General features: G+C 34.2%; 1 long non-coding RNA gene across 1 annotated transcript; it reads right to left on the reverse strand.

Annotated features, from left to right (window-relative positions):
- Window positions 1-5,439: 5,439 nt before the first annotated feature.
- Window positions 5,440-8,748, reverse strand: LOC140854524 (uncharacterized). Its single transcript, XR_012137734.1, has 3 exons — window positions 8,669-8,748; window positions 8,215-8,517; window positions 5,440-7,221 (listed from the first exon to the last, which is right to left on the reverse strand). It is a non-coding gene; the product is annotated as an uncharacterized lncRNA (long non-coding RNA).
- Between the last annotated feature and the right edge of the window lie 10,245 nt (window positions 8,749-18,993).

Here is an 18,993-nt window from a genome sequence, read left to right on the forward strand (position 1 = left end):
ATAATAGGTCGATTCGAGTGCATATCCCCAAAAGGATATCGGCAAGCTAGCAAAAACCCATCATGGATCGGACCATGTCTAACAGAGTCCGATTCCTCCTTTCAGACACACCATTATGCTGTGGTGTTCCTAGAGGAGTCCATTGAGAGAGAATCTCATTCTCTCCTAGATATGTGAGAAATTCACTAGAAAGGTATTCTCCTCCTCGATTAGATCGAAGAGTTTTAATACTCTTTCCAGTTTGTTTTTCTACTTCACTTCGGAATCATTTGAACATTTCAAATGAATCTGACTTATGTTTCATCAGATAGACATATCCATATCGGGATAGGTCATCCATGAAATTTATGAAGTAGAAATATCCACCTCTAGCACTGGTGCTCATGGGCCCGCATACATCAGTATGTACTAGGCCCAAGAGCTCAGTAGCTCTCTCACCTTTTTCAGTAAAAGGTGACTTGGTCATTTTATCAAGAAGACAGAATTCACAGGTTGAAAGTGATTCACAATCACTGACTTCGAGAATTCCCTCTTGAGTCAACCTGTTTATTCTATTCTTGTTTATATGATCTAGCCTACAGTGCCATAAGTAGATATCTGACACACTATCTAATCTAGGGTGCTTGCCAGTAGAATAGACTCTTATCGGGCTTGATCTTTCTGGTCTGGCCCTGCACTGATGTCCCAGCCTGAACATGCACCTTCTTCACTTTCTTCTTCTTGTTCTTCTTCCCTTTCTTAAAGGGTCGAGAACCAGAAGACGATCCTCCCACTAAGTTCACTGACTCCTTATGGAGTTGGTGATCTTTCTCAAAGTTCTGAAGCAACCCCAGTAATCCATGGTAGTTTACTTCAGGCTTTGTCATTCTATAATGAGTGAGGAATGGGAGATAAGACTTGGGCAGCGAGTTCAGTATTGCATCTTTCCCAAGCTGCTCATGCAAGGGAAAGTCAAGCTTGCTCAATCATTCCATCAGCTCGATCATGTACAATACATGATCAGTGACAGAGGCACCATCCCGTATTTTGGCATTGAAGATGGCACAACTAGTCTTGTGCCTCTCCACGTCATCGGGTATGCCAAAGGCATCCTCCAACACTTGAAGCATGTCCTTTGGCTTAGCCGTCTCGAATCTACGACTGAACTCGTCGCTCATGGCAGCCAGCATGATACAGCGCACCGTGGTCCAATCACTGAGCCACTTCTGGTAAGTGTCTCTGACTATTCCACGTGCATTGGCAGCTGGCTCCTCAAGTGCAAGATCCATTATCACATATAGGATCTGTTCATGCTCCAGGACTATCTTCAACTTTCGGTACCAGCTACTGAAGTTGGGTCCCACCAACTTATCATTGTCCAACAATGATCGGAGTGATAGGGAAGTGGCCATATTTGCACAAAGGAGAACCATAACCTAATTAGTAATTGATTCATTAAACCTAAAGATTTGGACTTTAATCAAAAGGTTTCTCACACTATTTTATTCGAATTGGTAGCCTCTACCTCCAATTCGAGGAATTACCCTAATTCCTTAGTGGGTACTAGAATCCACTTAGACTGCACATAAGACCAACTTTGGTTGGCCAACCCATGTACATCTAAGGGTAGGTTCATAACTAATTATTTCTCTAAATAATTTTTAGTAATTTTAATTTTGCCCCAGAAACCTAATCAGTAGGCTTTGGCCTCCACTGTAAGGATCCGATTAGGTCCAACCATTAACATGATCATACTTGGTGTATCTAACTAACGAATGATTAAGCTCAACTTTGGTTGGCTCACCTAACCACCATTAGAGAGACACTTCCAAGTCGTCATATGATGAATGATAATTCCATTAGTCAACAAGCACCAGGCCTTTAGGTCTGCAATGATTATTGAGTTGATGGACTCATTATCAAACACCTTAATGGGAGGCTATGACTCAGTTATCTCCATAACTTTATCATTTTAAGGATCTAATAATTTTAAAGGATTTAAATAATATAGAGGATGAGGTCAGATGAACCAGCTTATCATGATCCTCCCACTGGCTTCACCAAGTCAGCTTAAGGGAGACCATTAAAAAGGCTGGTCTAGGAGTACCTAAATCAGTCACACTGATTTACCTAGCTGACGTGGTTCAGCTCGAATAGTCAAGTGATCCGATCAAAAACATAATTTCATCAAGAGGCCAGGTAAGTTCGATCAGTGGGAGGGTCTGCCAAAGCTTGCCTTAGACACCATCAGAAATGGCCAGATAAGCAGGCTCCCAATTAAAAACCACCGGTCTGGTTTACCTTAGACACCAACTGGTTTAATTAGTTTCAATTAGATCAACCTAATAGTTCATGCTAGATCGCTTAACCAAGAATCAAGTCCATTTGGTTCTTGTTAAAGACATGGACTTGACCAACTACAACTATTGTAATTGATCTAGAGAATCCTTGACCTAATCTAAGACAATAATTAATTAGATTTAGTCAATTCTCTAATTAAGTCCATCTTCAATCTAACCATAGGTCTAACCCAATTAATAGACCTAATTCCCACTAACCCATTAACCCAATGTGTTATGGTTTGTATCTTAGGTTCTTCAATTCACAATCTTAGAACCTAATCAAACAACTTCTTAATTCTTAATTAAGTTTTAGGCTGAGGGTTGGGTTCGGCTTTTCAAAAAATAATTTTTATATTTGTAAAATAATTTTATAATATAATTCTACCAACCATATTGCATGTATGATTCATAATCAAGATACAAGTGAAATAAATATGAAACTACTTTAGATCTAATCTAAACAGGTTCATGTAATTAAAACAGTTTCAACTTTAAATAATTTCTTTGCACAAAAATTATTAACAAAGAGATTTTATTTCAGATTTAAACATCTTTTAAATCTAATAAATCATAAATTTAATCTAGATCATATCTAACAAATTTATGATTAAAGATAGATGTACACAAACTAGGAGAACCTTTGCACTGTAAGGGGTAAACCTTACAGCAGGACAACCTTGCAGTTCGTGATTGATTTAAAATTTTAATTTTAGATTTAATAATCAGATTATAAATTATATTTAATCTAAGAAATAATCTAAGCATGTATAAATAATCATGTAATAAAGAACCTAGGCTCTGATACCAATTGTAGAAACCAGATCTAGAGTTTTAGGGTTAGATCTTGAAACTTTTTCAAGATCATACAGCGAAAGATTAAAATAAATCAAAATTATTTTTTAAAATCAAAAAATTTTTAGATCTAAGATTCTATTACATGATTATTACATAGAATTAAATTAAAAATTAAAATATATAAATATAGCATGAACTACATGTTGATCATATCAACATGTTTCTATACTACATCTAATGTATGTATTAAACAATAGATCATATCTATTACCTTGCAAGTTAGACATTCTAACCTTGCTGATCCAGGCTTGAGGATGATGTTGCAAGCCGCACATGCATCCGACCTCTAGGAGTCATCCACACGAGCCCACGAATCTCGATCAGAAGTCCTGCTTCAGGAAATCAGCACAGTATGCTAGTACTGCGCTGATCCTTCTTTGATGGTTGATCAGATACCTCCTTCTTCTTGATTTGGACTCTTCCAAAGATGAAAAGTAGAAGAAGGAGTTTCAGATCTGAGATTCTCTCAGGAAACTCAAGATGGAGGGAGGAAAGATATGAAAACAAACAACCCTAGAAGAAGACCCTCTTCTTCTTCTCGTTTCTCTCTCTAGACACCCTAACTTGTGTCTTTTATATCTCCATGACCCAAAGGTCTTTCTCTCTAATTTTTAGATGACCAAAAGGGCTCTCAAATCTCTATCTTCTTCAAAAATTTTATAAAGAAACTCATTTTATATAGAGAGATATGATAGAGTCCTTGTCTAGGTCAAATACCTAGTCAATGCTTATCCAAACATGGCAAGTTAAGGGGCGCCCAACTCTTGAGCACCTCCTCCTTATTTTCATGCATGGATTATCAGAAAAGGGTGCACAATATTTACCATAAAATCCATGAAAATTCCAAAAAAAATTTGGATAAATTTGGTGCAAAATTGAAAGAGATTTGGATTTCTAAAACTCTATCTCATAGAATTCGAAATCCAAACTTATTCCTTTTTGATTTGATCCAAACCACCTTCCATGTAAGAAAGAAGAGAGGAGACCTTTTGTGAACATGGGAGAGACCTGGGAGAGGGCTTTTGTTACACAAAATAAGAGGAGATTGGCATTGAATGAGAGAGAGGGCGTGGGGAAGGCTTATGTGGTGCAAGGTGGAATCCTAGTCTTACTAGGATTCTATCTTATGACTTGTTTTAATTTAGTTTCTCAAACCAAATCAAATCAAAATTAGATCAATCTAATTAAAATCGGTCTTAACCCAATTAAGAATCTAATTTAATCAGATTAAATTAGATTTAAATCTGATTTAATTTTCTAATCAAATTAGAAATTAGATTGACCCAAGTCCTAGTTGAACTAGGACTAGTTTTTTCTTGCACTTGGCTTATCCAATAAACCAATTGGACTTGATCCAATCAAGCCCAAACTAAATCTAATTAAATCATATTTAATTAGACTTAATCTTAGCCCATTGGCTTAATCAAATTACACCAATTAGCAATCGAATTGCTAATCGATCCTCCTGCAACACTTGCACTGGGTTAAATGTCAATCGTATTGATCATTTAACCCTAGAACGATTCTTAATCGTTGATCAACCATCCGATCAGATCATGAACTCTAATGTGTGTGACCACATATGTCTGAACCTAAGCCGATAATACAGGAATAAATTTCTATACCAATCGAAGTGACCATCTAGCAATGGTACCCGACGATCGGATAGGTCGAATGTGTAGAACAACATCCTTAGAACCCATGCGGATATAGTTTTCATATAATTCGCCCCCTTGACCAAAATGATCATAGGACATCCCAGAGTTCTACTGACAACTCTGATCAGGTTGTCCATATTGTATTTCAAAATATCAAATCCATCTGATGGATTACCCTGGCCAAGGTTTTGCTAAATTGAAATACAGCGACTCATTCTTCTCCAACTCATGAAGTGGTCAATCCCATCTCGATCACACTCTGACTTCACCAGTACTTGACTGTGCTTAGAAGCCTTCCATCTCTGAATTAGAAATTCAGTTAGTCCAGTACCAAAGCACAGTAAGTTGCTTGCAAGTCACTGAGGCGATCTCAAGTCTAAGGGACACTTATACCTATATCCCATCAGAGACATTCTCGACAGCAGAATACTCTGGAGTTGATCACGTTCAATGATGATGTACCAGTACATCTCACCTGTATGCCATACCAGTGTCTCCATACTCTTTGGTTAAGAGGACAACCAACCCATATGGCCTACAGCGACCTATGCTCGATAGAAGCTGTCGTTCTTATTAACAGCCTATCATTTGGTCGTGAACTGTTTTAAGGACTAATCGATAAATCCTCTCTTTATCGAATCTAAATAGTCCTAAGAACTTCATCATAATAATGGAGTTCATTAGAAGATGAAAGCTTATGATGAAAATACCAAATATATTTTATTTATTAACAAATCAATTACAATACTTGGTTGCTCAACCGTCAACAGCTTGACGATTGGCTTTTTGGGACACATTTCCCAACACCATGATGAAATAAATTTTTTGGTGATTCATCTTGATTTTGATTGCAAATAATTTTTCTAAAATTAAAATACCTTCTGATTTAATTGTGGAAATTCACTGAATTTGGAAATCCTGCTAATCTGATCTATGCAACCTGACCAAGAGTCCAACTTATGAAGGACTCTAACCCAAGTGTCATGCCACATTTTAATTTCATATTTTTTTCATGCCATCATCAAGTTAGTGCCTTCATTTTGGTCTTTTGGATGGACAAAAGTCATTGATGGGTGGTGGAGGAAAATTATGCCATGGAAAGCTGCATGATGTATCGGAGAAAGATTGAGAAAAATATTCTGAAGAGTCCTTTTGCACGAAGCATCTCTCAAATTTTTTTCAGATGCTTGCCATATGTCATGAGACTCTTGATAGGTGTGAAAAATTGGCTGAGGGTGTGAGAAATTTTTTGGAGTGCGAGATTGCATGGGGAGGGGGTGCGAATCATTCCCGAAGGCAACCCATTGCTAAGTATTTAAAGGGGGTGCATTGGGAGATTAGATTCATTCAGATTTTTAATTTCTCCTTTCTTTCTAACATCCTCTCTCTATTGTCCAATTAGTCCCTTCCTTCTCTTATTAGGACAAATCCAAAAATAGTAAGGACAAGTCTGATTTTAGGACAAGAGTCTAGGAAGAGAATTAAAGAAGACAAGGAGAGAAGAAAGGTAGGGATAGGAAGGCTAGGAGAAGAGGAAGATGGTCTTGAGGTCTTGGTATGCAAGAAAATTTTCAGAGTGAAAATTTTGGAGGAAAAATCATCTCAAGGAGTTGGTGTCCTAATCATAGCCCTGTGTGGATCACCATTGGAGGGCGAACATTTGGAAGCCGAGGTTCTGCTGGATTTTGGATTAAGCATTACAGGTAGTCTTCTATAGCTTAAATTTAATTTTTGAATATATGTTATATATAGTTGTTAAACATCAAGGAGATGCTAGTTTATGGGTTTAATATTTAAAATTTTTTAATTTAAATTTTGAAGTCTATTATGCTTTCGCTGAGCATGCCCACTCTGAAACCCTGCACACCTCAACTAATAGTTATTGGTAACGCAAATGAATATCGATGCGTGGATAACTCTTTGTCTAGATGCTTCTCTAAGCATATTGCAGCAACTTAGTCTCTGAGTCATGTGGGCTCACCTAACAGTTATTGCCCACACTTCTTAGTTAAGTGAGACCCACCGTTCACAAGCAGGTGCAAAGCCATCATTAGGTCCCTCACCTAATAGTTATTGGGCCCAATCCTATCTTTATTGTAAAGTAACTCTTTGCTAATAGGGTGGTTGCATGTTTTCGATGCAATTGAACCACTGTGATCAACCAAAAACTATCAACACCGGTAGCACACTCACACATCTACAGTGGTAGAAAATGATTGGACTTAATATTTATGGAGAGATTTGGTTTAGATCTCATCTAATTAGTCATCACATGACTGATTTAATTGGTATGGGCTAAATCAAATTACCAACCAACCATATTTGAGACTCAATCTTCCAAATTGATCAGGTAAGTAGAGATTGGTGGGAGTCCCTCCATTGCTTTCCTTAGACATCAATAAATTAATTAGGTCAGTGAACTGAACCAATTAAATAACCACCTTTCAATTATTTATCTTAGATACTAATTGGATAATTGATCCAAATAGGTTGGATTAGTGAATCAAATTCGAGCCATAGAGCTGAATTAGGTTCTTAGGTTAATCGATTCTATATATGGGTATCAATCAATTCGATCATCAATAATTGTATGATCTTAAGCTCTATTAATCATATCTTAATCAACACTTGACTCGATTTGATCAATCACTAAATTGATTTAGACCCAATATGATCAAATCAGAAACCCTACATGTAATCTAATTATATGACCTAATTTGTCTACCCATGACCAATCTTTCATGCATAAACACTAATTTTGGATCTTAAATCTAAATTTTTAGATTTAAATTCTTTGCATAAAAAGTATGTTTAGATCTTGAATAATTTTTAGATCATACATACATACATATATCATGTAAATGAATAAGTTCAGATCATGAAAATAAATTTTAGTCCTAAACATGCTTTCATATATCATATATACGAATCAAAATAGATCTCGAAACTCTTTTTAGATCTAAACAATAAAATATATATTATATATATGTTGAAAAAATTAGATCTAAAATTTTATTTAATTAAAAATTTTAATATCATTCTAGGATAACAATTCAGCATAACAAGTAATGCTATGACAACCTTATGTCAGAATAATATTAAAAACTTTCAGATCTAAAATTTTTCTCTATAGATTTTAAATTTAAATCTTAATCTCATGCATATGATATGGCTCTGATACCACTATTAGAGTTTCATGATTTCATGCATGCAAAATTTTTCAAAAATAGTATGCAATGAAAATTTAAAATTTTTCATATTAAATCTAATTTAATCTAAGCATGCATAAGATCAAATCTTAAAACCATAAATAGAATCATCATATGTGAGATAAGATTCAGATATAAAAATCAAATAAAAAAAATAAATTGAGAATATACCTTGGTATGGATCGATCTTAACCACGAACTGATGATCATGGATGTCTTCCTAAGGTCCCTTGTAGCCGCATAAGTATCTGATCTCTATGGATATCCACACGAGACTCTGATATGATCAGAAGCTTTTTGATCTCACCAGGATGCTAGCTCCCTTACAGAGATCGTATCTTCATGGTTAAAAATCTTCTTTTCTCTCAAGACAATCTTAGAGAAAAACAAGTAGGAGGATGTTGATCTCTATTCTAGAGATCATGAGAAGAACCCTTTCTTCTCTTTTCTTCCTAAAATCCATACCCCAAATCTCTACAATATAGATGTAAGAATTTTTATTCAACTTTTGGACAAAGAGGAGAGGAGACACCTATGTCCAAATATGGATAAAAGATAGGGAGGAAATTGTTCTAACAACCAACCTTTGGTTGTTGTAAGAAAGAAGGGATATGGAGTCACATACCTCACACCTTGGACCTCTTCACCGTGCCCTTCTCCCCTTGATTTTTCTCACACACAAAACAACTCTTTTTTGGGCATTAATCTGATCTCTTCTCAATCCCCTTACCATCCCATATATCCCACGTTTAAATAGGCTAAAGGGAGTTTGAATTTGGTTAGAAGATTAGAGTCCAAACATCCATGGACTCTTGATTTTATGCCGCCCAACACACATCAGATTTGTGCCTAGGTTTCTCATAGAAAAATAAAGATTTTAGGAGTTCTTCTTACATGCTAAAAAGGGAGCAAGGATGGCATCAAAAAATTGGTTGGACGTGGGCTTCTTTTGGCGCACAAAATATGATTGATGTGGGGCTGGTTCAAGGCACATGGAGGGAGGAGTTTAATCCACTTAAGACTCTTCTTTAGGTGGCTGATTTAAACCAATTTAAACTCCAATCAATCTTAATCATATTAAAAATTAATTAGACCCAAATAAATAAAAATTTAAATTTAATTTGGAGCCCAAAATATTTAGATTAGATGTCACCTAATTATAGAAGGAGTTCTAGTCCTTTTGGACTCTCTCTTGGTGCTTGAGTCAAACTCAATTTAATCCTAATCTAATTAGTATTTGATGCACCTATAAAAATAAAAATTTTTAGTCTAAATAGAAATTTAAATATTTTTTATTTAGATCCTAGTCTAATAAAAAATTGAGTCAAACTTAAATTCTAATTCAATTAAGAATCATTTTCTCATACAATTTGGTTATCTCATAACCCAATTAGGTTTGATCAAATTAAACCCATATCAAGTCAAATTAAATCTAATTTAATTAGACTTGATGCAAGCCCTATAGCTCAATCAAATTGAGCTACTTAGCAATTCAATTGCTAATAAATCTTTCTATAACTCACTAACTCTTTAGCGAGTTACTTTATGCAACTTTTGCATTAGATCAATTATTAATCAAATTGATAATCAAATCTTATCATGATTCATAATTATAATTCAACTATCTGATTAGTCAAAAGTCTCTTTATGTGTGACCTCATAGGTTCTATTCTGTCTGATAGTGAGATATATTATGATCCCTATTACAATATCATTGAAACTCTTTTCAATGGGTTAGAACTGTTCCAACTCTACCCATTAAGGATCATCGATCATCAAGATGATACTCATAGATCTCACAATCCATCAGTGACACCTAGTAGTATGTAGTAGCAATCTAGCAAAATAAAAGGTAATGAACCTTTAAGTACAGTTAACGTATGATGCAGTCCCTCTATCGTGAGTCCCGACTAGATGACAGGTCATAGATAAATCATCAAACCTTATCATTGGTCATGTGATAGGTTCAATTAGCTCGAGTTCATATGTGATTCTCATGTAAACTCTTTTTCATTAATCATACTACTATGGCCATCGACTTAAAGACTCAGCTTCATAAATCTCATAGGACTATTCGCTTCTACTAGGATCGATAGATCCTATTTAAGTGTATACCTTACTTCTACAGTGGACCAACTATCGTCAACATCCACTACAAGAGCTTACTGAGACCCATATTATGTATAGTCAAACTCCAGTAGCTTCATTACGAGTAGTTGTAATATCACAGGTCAAAAGATCAATCATACAACTGCAATATCGAGAAAGTCACTAACGAGTGAGCAGATATCCATGTGACTTCTCATGTTGGTTACTTTCTGTGCTAGTTGTTCTCTAACAACCATCTGCACTCTCGCTCTAGTGTCACTACACCACAGACTTGAGATCCATTTATCCGAAGAAAGCGATATGTGCACTAATTTATCTGGATCAATCACCATCTCCATGATGATCCTATGACCAGGAGCAATTTAGGAATTAACTATCAATAACACATATCTCAAATTTTCAACTCTTTGAGAATATGTATCATCATCTTGTTAATCTCTTGAATGATTCATAAACACATAAAATATTAATGATAATATAAATACTCATAAATGATAAAAATATATCCTAAAAATATAATATGCATCAGTCAAGATTGACTTCTAGGGTATACATCCAACAGGATTATGTTGAGAATTGCATAAGATGCAATTAGATAGATTTTTCTACCTTTGAACTCATTGAGATTTGTTGTGATATCCATAAAACTTTATTAAGAGATTAGGATCTTAACCCCATTAAAAAACTAGTTTAGGATTTTCTCATCTACCATAGAGAGAGCTATGGTATATGATAAAATCGTGAGAGAAATAACTAAAATAAAAGACCTCATCTAGTTATACATGTCAAACATGAGTAGTCTACTTATACTATTATTCTTAATTTTATATAGATTAAATTCTTCAGGTGCCTCATCCGTAAGGACATATAGAATCTTTTCATGCTCCAAGATGATCTTCAACTTTCGATACCAGCTATCGAAGTTGGGTTCGATGAGCTTGTCACTGTCCAACAACGTAAGGAGGGATAGTTTGTTGACCATAGTTAAAAAAAAAATATAAGCCTATTAGTATATGAATTACTTTTTAATCTCAAAGATATGAACTTTAGTCTAAAGATTCTCTCACTATTTTGTACGAGTTGGTAGCCTCTACCTCCAACTCAAAAAATTATATTAATTCCTTAGTGGGTACTAGAATCCATATAGATTGTATTTGGGTCCAAATGTGACTCGGTCAATCCTAGTGCATCCATAAGTAAGTTCATAACTAATTATTTCTCCTAACAACTTTTAGTAATTAAGTTTTGCCCTAGGCATCCCTTTAGCGAGCATGTGGTGCATCCACTGAAAATTTTGATTAGGTCCAACCATTAACATGACAACACCAAGTACATCTAACAAACAGATGTTCAAGCCTGAGTGTGGCTTAATCAATCTGAGCATTGATCTGAAGGTACAATAAGATGATCATATGATGAATGATAATTTCAATGTCTAATAGACGTCAGGCGTGTGGTGCCTCCAATGCTAATTTAGAACATTGGACTAATTATTATGCACCTTAATGGGAGGCCATGAACAAGTTATCACCATAACTGTATCATTTAATGGATCTAATAATTTAGAAAATTTAATTTTATTAACCTGAAAATAAGAGAAGAAGTTGATCTGCAAGTTGTAAATCCTCCTACCAACTTCACTAAGTCATATAGAAAACTAGACACAAGTTGGTCTAAAGACACCTAAATCAGTCACACTGATTAATCTTGATGGCATGGGTTAGCACGAATCAACTAGTGACCTATGAAAGAATAGTGTCCTACAAGCCAATCGCATGTGTGATGCGATAGAAACTTTCTTGTGTTATCCTCCTACACATTTGCATGACATTGGTTATTTTATTTATGAGGTATTGTGTTTTATCATTTACTGCATCATATTTTATGATTATGATAAATTTCGTAGATTAGGATAATGATTTTAGAACTATGATAAGATCATGCCAGTGAGATCTAAAATCTTAATAGCTCCGATCTAAAATATTTTCAATCATTGGATCATTGAGTTGGAGATTGATGATGTCGGTAAGACTGGTACATCTTATGTATGCTTGATGGAGAGGATGATTGATCTCACAGTCACTTGTGTAGTGATACTAATATAACAATATAGGTACTCATTAGAGAATGAATTCACTGAAGTGATCCATAGAAAGATCATCTGATGGAGCCTTACAGTATATCGATAGATGGTTCTCCAATATGAGTGGTGCAAGTGATCCTTTGACCTAAGATCACCATGGGACCTTATGGATATAAATTCTTACTTTAGTTTATTCTCTAGCATGCCATTTTAAGATGTGTGTAGGATATTCTAAGTTTGATGAAGTATGCATGAAGGTTGCGAGTGGTCACTATGAAATCGGTCACTCCTTGTAGGAGGAGAGAACATCCTATATGATCTCATAGGATGATAACTCTGAGAGTCTCTGACCAGAGCAGGGATGAACAGTAGAAAAACTTTCTACTAATTCATCAACTGAGTCATCATCATTAGATCAAGATATAAATGGATAAGTATTTGGGCTTGATATGATTTTATGCCCATGGTCTGTCTGGGATGTTGTGTGATAGAAGGATTGAATCACACAATAACTCACCATGGAAGGGTAATTTTGATATTTTTATCAAATTTTATATCTTTTGGATAGTCATGACATGTTGCTAGACGTTAATCTTGACTTGTAAATTTACAAAAATTAAAAGGGTTTAATTCAAAAATTAATTAGAAGGTGTTATGATTAATTGATACTTTTGGGCTGACCTAATTAGATTAGGTCATGAGTTTGAGTCCACTGCTGGCTAGATATAAAACTCAATGGGTCACACACAATAGAAATTTGATCTTGATCTAGTCTATTTAGATTTATTGTAAATTTTATGGGTTAATTAAATTGCTAGTACATGAATTAACCTAAGTTCTCAATTGGGTTCAATGCAAAGGTGTTTGTGCTAACCCTTAACTTGTTGCCTTGACCTAATGAGATTAGGTTCAATCCTTAAGACATGAGATGGCTTAACTAATTTATTTTGAAAGTGTTTCACCTATCTTGAATTCCTCCATGCCAAACCATATGAAAAAATTATGGGACGCCCAAAATAAAAAATGATGAGAAGGAAGAATCCTTCTCATCCACTCCTCTTAAACTCCTTTATTTTTCACATGTTCCTTTATTGCACACACCATCAGATGGCTCTTGGAGATATGTTGGTGCACAACTAGAGGAGTCCTTCTGCATGAAGGCTCTTCCATACCTAATAACTTCCATATAGAGAATTTATTCTTTGTGGGAAACTATGGGACATCGCGTGGGATGTTAATGCACCAAACTTATTTGTTCTCCCTTATCTCTTAATTTTTACATGCCTAAAATTATGGGACAATGAAAAAGAAGAGTCCTTCTACTCCTAAACTTCTCCACATGCTGATTAATTGTTGTGATTTATTGAAATCACCGCATGAGGAATGAGAGATGCCAAAAGTTGGCATCCCTTGGAAGTAGATAGCGCCCCTTTCTTTCCAATTTAAAGGCGGCACTACATCAGGTTGGGATGTCCTATTTCTAGCTGAGATTAGGTGTGAGAATGAGAGAAAAAAGATAGAAAAAATCTGGAAAAGAGATAAAAAAAAGGAGAGAAAAATAGAAAAGAAGGTAAGAGGAAATTAGAAAGCATATGATGCTTGACCTAAAATTCAGATTATTCAAGTGTTGAACATCTAATCTGATTTTTATGTGGTGAGTTCTTATAAGTAATGGTTTCTAGTGTAGTCCTAGTGGAGATTTCAAAGGCATACAAGCAGTGGTGCAACCCATTCTTGAGAAGGACGATTGGCAGTGGACTTGCAAAGATGGCTGTAGCACTATATCAAATTAGGAAGGACCTTGATCTATCCTATGTAGATCATCATTGGAGGGCTTTTACTTTGAAGTCTTATGGAGATTATTTTATTATCAGATCTTTATCTTCATATTTGGTATATGACTTCTGATCCCTCATTATTATACATGCTTAAATTGTTTGATTATAATCATCAAGGAGTTCGTAGGGTTTTATATTCTGGTAGTCCTGTTTAATTGTTAAACTTATTTTCAATAGTTGCATACATAAAAATTTTTAAAAATTATATTTCACTACGTCACCAAAATCCAACAGTGGTATTAGAGCTATCCTTGATTGATTCAATCAAATCTCTTGTTATTATTGTGATATGGATTAGATCTAGTTCATATTATGTCAAAATCAGATTTTTTGAATGATATGTAATTGATGTTTTTGATGTATCCATTGTTAAAGATAAATGTTGTCAATGCATGATCAAACTTGGATATGATATTTCATGATCTTTAGACTTATGAGACAAGTTTAGGTTAGATCCTATGATCTGATTTTCTATGAAATTATAAATCCAGTGCATGTGATGCGCGAAGCCTTGGAATGATACATTGGATGTACATTGCCAAGACCTATGATTTTTGCATACGATGCATTCACCCAAGTTCCAAGGGCCAACCACCATGTAATTGGGCATTCTTCATTATGAATTTTTCATTATGATTATTGCCCTGGGTATGTGTGGAGCTAAAAAATTTTGATCATAAAAAGGATGTTTCAAGGCATGGATTAGGATTTTTGTCGATGAATTTATTTTAACTATAATTCATTGATCTAATGTGATTAGAATTATGATTATAGATTAAATGAAATTCATATTTCTAATTTGATTAGAAATTATGTTTGATTAAGATTGATCAAATTGTCATTAACCTAAATTTGATTAGGACTTGAGTTATAGTTGACCGAATCATAGATAACCTAATTGGATTAGGGTCAATTTAAGAATTGATCAACTCAATCCAAAAGGATGAAAAATTGAATGACTTAAAATGGGTCAAGAGTTGAACCCGAATCAGAAACCCTAAATGGGTCCTATACTCATATATTTAAATATCTTCATTGACATGTTTATGAATGATATTACAATTAAAATAATATGAGAAGTTTGTTATCATATTTTGTAATTATTATAAAATATATGATGAGTGGTTATGGACTATGGTACATCTATGTGATGGATGTATGCATGAATATTTTTATGTTGGCTGATTATATAAATGTATCTGCAATAGTTGCAATAGGGGCTGAGTGCCCTAAATGCATTGTATTATTATCAGCTGTATCTTTCTTTTGTATATTTTCAACTATTGATTGGGACTTTTACTTATTGATGTAGAATTATAGAAAAAATATTTAAAAATAGATAAATTTTTTTTTTATTTTTAGATAAAGATCGAGCATTCATGAAAGTCTTCATGGAGATGAAGACTGGACTGCTAGATGTTTGGAGAGTAGAGGTGCATTAAGATTGATCATGAGATGGTTCAATCTATGATGCACTTAGGGTTTGACCCATTTACCATCCTGTGGCTCGGATGTATTTTATTCAAAAGTCCATAACCATTAGATTTTCTTTATATACTCTTATATGCTGGTAGTTAGAATTAAATTAAATTACATATGATGTATTTGTATATATTTTGGATGTGCATGAGATCTAAGTCTCTCATTTAAATTATATTATGTCATAATGGCAAAGTGTTAAGAACATTACCCATACCTTTCTTCATGCCAAATCAATATTATGTCAAGAACCATGGTAGGCTTATTGTGCTATCCACAAGGCTTGCTATGGGGATTGATGTGATACTGTCTAGGTGCATAATGATGCTAATGGTATTTAGCTCATACTAAGTCAATAGAGTATGTCAAAAATTGTAGTGAGTTTGTTGTGCTATTCACAAGACTTACTATAGAGATTGATATGATGTTGACTTAATAATGCTTATGGCATATTTTGATAGTACTGTCTTATTGTACTATCCACAAAGGTAGTATTATTCAGATATAACCATATAAGATTGAAAGGTATGACTTAACTAAAATATTATAGTTTGTTGTGCTATCTATAAGGTTATAAGTATTTTAGAGATAAAAGTTATGTTGAGAGTTACATGAGATGCAATTAGTAAAGAGTTACTTACCCTTGAACTCATAGGAGCTTGTTGTGCTATCCACAAGGCTTTTTATGAAGAATTAGGATCTCAATTCTACTAAAAAACTTGATGATAGATTTTTTTATTTTTTATATTTGAGAGTTGTGAAATTCGCTAAAATAATGGGAGACACAATTAGATAAAAGACCTTGTCTAATTTGTGCATGTCATCATGAGTAGTCTTTTTACGTTCTTATATATTAATCTGCATTTTCACTCTCACTACATGATATATTTGATGTCTTTTTGATCGAAGTTCATGGACTAATTGAGGAACCTAAGAATAGTTCTCACTTAGGAGATAGTCTCCTATTCTCTTAATTCTGATTTGATTGAAGATGATACTATAAAGAAGAAAAAATCGTATATGAGATATGATGGGGGTGACAGTATAACTGTCAAGTATATCCTGATTAACTTGATAATTAGATTAAGTTAATATCATGGATGGTGAGTTAATCCAGGATTTGATCCTGCTAACTCTTTCAAATCTTTTCTTTAACATCTCTTAGGAGAAGAAAGGCAAAGAATTTCTTCACCAAGGGTATCAATTTTTATCACAGCAATGATGAGCATTGGAAAGAAATTGCAAGAGTTGTCTTGCAAGTGTAAAGCGGTAGCAAGATGCAAAAGTTGCATCTGCTAATGGTTTGTATATGATATAAACTAATTTATCATTGAGTACTTCAACTTTAGATTTTTTGGATATACGATATCTTATATAGATTTCACTTATGCAAAGCATTGTTGGACGCTGAAGAGAAGTCACTTCATACCTTTTTTTCTTGTCTCTGATGGATAGTCCACCCTAGCTAAGGCTGAAGGAACCTATTTATACATGTAACCTTCTAGCAAGGTTTAGAAACTAGTAGACTGTTGTTGTATGTCTAAATTTATCAGAAATATTATTTCAATACCTTTATTATTATAGCATGATTTTGAATTTAATGTAAAGAGCAAAAATTGCTCTCCTTCTGATAAATTTTATGGCTATAGATTTATGATAATGGTCTTATATTTCTATCACTCCATGATGTTATTCTTCATATTGATGAGAATAAAAAATAAATATATAATGATCATATATCTCTGGCATTGCCAACTTGGCCATTTTTGTGAGTCAAAGATAAATAAGTTATACAAAGAAGAGTTCTTTGATATGTATAATTTTGAATCGAACTTGTAAATCTTATTTCATGGATAAAATGACCAAGATCCTATTTACTAGATATGAAAAAGGGACAAGCGAGCTATTAGGCCTTGTACATATGGATGTTCGAAGGCTAACAATACCTTGACCCAAAGATGGACACCCCATATGAGATATGATGTGTTCCTCAATATGCTTCACAAACCTTGTTATCTCATTCTGGAGATATGCCCTAAAAATTATTGCATATATTTTGAATTAGATACTGTCAAAATCTGTTACTAGCACTCCATATGAGATATGAAAAAGAAAAGAGGCAGGTTGCCCAGCTTATATGAAAAGAGTTGATGTATATAAGTTTTGTACTAGATCAGATTAGTATAAGTTTATAGGTTATCCTAAGAGTAGTAGGTGAAACTACTTCTACCATCTTATTGGATAAAAAGTATTTTGTCAGTAGGTATACCATTTTTTGAAAAAAAAAATATCTAAGAAAGGGATAATGGGAGGATAATTGAACTTGAGAAGTTCAAGACCTATAAACTATCCTATCATAATCTGTAGAGTGTCCACAAGTTGATCCTCAATCAGTTATGCCCATTGATGAGGCACAACCATGATATATACCTCCTCTCTGAAGGCCAATCAGAGTGTGTAATGTACCACTCTAATATGGGTTTATCATGAAGAATGACAATATGTCATACATTATTGTGAATGATGTTCCTTGACCTATTCAAAAATTATCATGAGTAAAAACTCTGACAGATGACTTGAAACCATAAAATCCGAAATAAACTCTCTGTACATCAACCAAGTATGAACTATGGTTGAAACATCTATGGGTATGACCCAATAGATTGTTAACAGAAATGTCAATCCAGAATTTTGCTTACTATAGCCATACACCATCTAGAGAATTTCTCTAGTGGGGGGATAAATCTATTTATAGATTAAAGCAGGCATTGAAGAGTTGGTACTAGTATTTTTGATGAGATAGTCAAAATATTTGACTTTATCAAAATATGGATGAACCGTGTATGCGCAAGAAGACAAGTGGAAGTTCTACTAACTTCTTGATTTTGTATGTGGATGACATACAGCATGTTGGGAAGGTTGTCCCAATGTTACACTCGATCAATTACATGCTTATCACAAAAATTTTCTTAGAAAAGACTTAGGTGTAGCATCCAATATACTTGGTATCTATAGAGATAGATCTAAGTGGATGCTAGGCTTGTCCCAATATAGGTACATAGATTTTATGTTAAAGGGGTTCCATATGAATGAGTGTAAAAGAGTTTTATATTCAATATACCAAGACTGTTGTGGTTTATGCCTTGTGTATAATCATTAATTTCAGGCACATCTATGATAGGATCTTTTTGAAAACTATGAAAAGCATTCTCAAAGTATTTGAGAAGTACTAGAGGAGTAGTGAATTGGAAGAATTCTATATAGCAAAACTGTGTTTGACTCAGTTAATTGCTATTAGTAAAGATTACTAAGAAAAGTTGCCTAATGAAAGGGTTCATCACTGAGTTGGGTGTGGTCTCATCAGAAACCAATGCACATCCTATGGCACTTCACCTCATTCATGATTAGATCATAAAATAAGTTGATATAAAGAATAGCATA

Source organism: Elaeis guineensis, unplaced genomic scaffold (genome assembly GCF_000442705.2).
Source record: "Elaeis guineensis isolate ETL-2024a unplaced genomic scaffold, EG11 Super_Scaffold_1000033, whole genome shotgun sequence".
Taxonomy (NCBI): Eukaryota; Viridiplantae; Streptophyta; class Magnoliopsida; order Arecales; family Arecaceae; genus Elaeis; species Elaeis guineensis.